Here is a 1,621-nt window from a genome sequence, read left to right as displayed (position 1 = left end):
TTGACATAATTTTGTTTTGCAGTTTTCTACAATGATTACAAATTTTGTTTTCAGAACATTGATGTAGTTAAAGCAATGGTTTTTATTAAGGTATGAAAGTGTTGTTTTAATGGGACGATAATCTTGAGGATTTGATGAGGCCAAGTAGAAGAACATCTTCTCAGGTAGTTGAATGTTGCCACCTCAGGGTTACCCATTCCGACATTAGTCATGTTTTTAGGTTTAAGGATTGACCAAAATACAAGACATGAACTTAGAATGAGCATGCTGAAAACTTTAATCGGGGAAACATAAATTACATGGTTTGAACCAGTGGTGTTCCCAGAAAATATACTTTTCAGAGTGTTGACCAGACTAGGCCAGTAAAAAGTTTGAGACAGCACACCTTAAGAAAATGGTGGAGAACCAGCAATGAAAACCTCATAAACTGAGGAGAGAGTGGAAAATGACATAGAGTGCAGGTGAGTTAATCAGGGAATTAGGAACAAGGGAGATGAAACAGGGAGACTTAGTGAAGGTAAATAATTGACACAAATAAAGCTGAGACACAAAGGAATTACAAATCAAGGGGACACTGATTTATAATAATAAATTCATATGAACAAAGAAAATAATACGACAATACCAAAGTGAATTCATATGGCAACATATCTAAAGCAATAATGAATATAGAAAGATCAACTAAATACAGCAAGACTTGAGAAACTTTCCATATGAAACATCTTTAGTTCAGAATGCCTGCAGAAACACATTTGATCAAGAGACAGTTTGACTTAGTTTTGAATATTTGAATGCAGAATTATCCATGTAGTAATTTAATAATGTCTATCTCTATTAGAATAGTCTGGGAAGGCAGTGCATAGTAACAATGATGTATTTAGCAACTCGTAGAGAAACGTAGTAAAGAGAATGCTGAATCTGAGAACAGTAAAAACATAATTCTTGTACAACACCACCATCTAGTGGGCATTCTAGTCATGAGTTAGAATGCTGCTTTCACTTATTTCTGAACGCTCTTGTGAAAAGTCTTCCTGTTTTAAAAAGTGCAACACGTTCATTTAGTCTAGAGAGTTTGCTTCTAGATCAGCATGTATGCTCTCTGTAGTAATCAATGTGAGGTCTGGATAACAGCTTTGCATTTACTTATATTCCAAGCTGTCAAAGCTCAAAATTAAGTGACATCAGACTTATATAACACTTTTCAACCCTTAGAGGGTTCTCAAAGAAGCTTTACAATAAAATAAGTCCATTCATGCACACATACACACACAGATGACAGCAAGCTACTGGATTGTAGCCACAGCTGCTATCTAGCTAGGTTTCAGTGGAGTGAGGCTGCCATTTTGCATATTCTCAGTTGCAAAATGAGAAGATGCCTTTCTGACCACCACCAGCAGCCAAAGTGGGTGAAGTATCTTGCCCAAGGACAAAATGGCAGTCATTCCATTGAACAGGAGTACACTATTTTTTCATATAATTACATAGAATTTATGTTGAATTAAATTCATTTTTTCTGTTTATATTATTTTATATTCTGTCTGTGTGTAAATCTACAAGCTATTCTATTCTATTCTATTCTATTCTATTCTATTCTATTCTATTCTATTCTATTCTATTCTAT

This window comes from Poecilia formosa, unplaced genomic scaffold (assembly GCF_000485575.1).
Source record: "Poecilia formosa unplaced genomic scaffold, Poecilia_formosa-5.1.2 Scaffold11, whole genome shotgun sequence".
Classification (NCBI taxonomy): Eukaryota; Metazoa; Chordata; class Actinopteri; order Cyprinodontiformes; family Poeciliidae; genus Poecilia; species Poecilia formosa.
The sequence above is the reverse complement of the archived record's forward strand: the minus strand, read 5'-3'. Positions refer to the sequence as shown.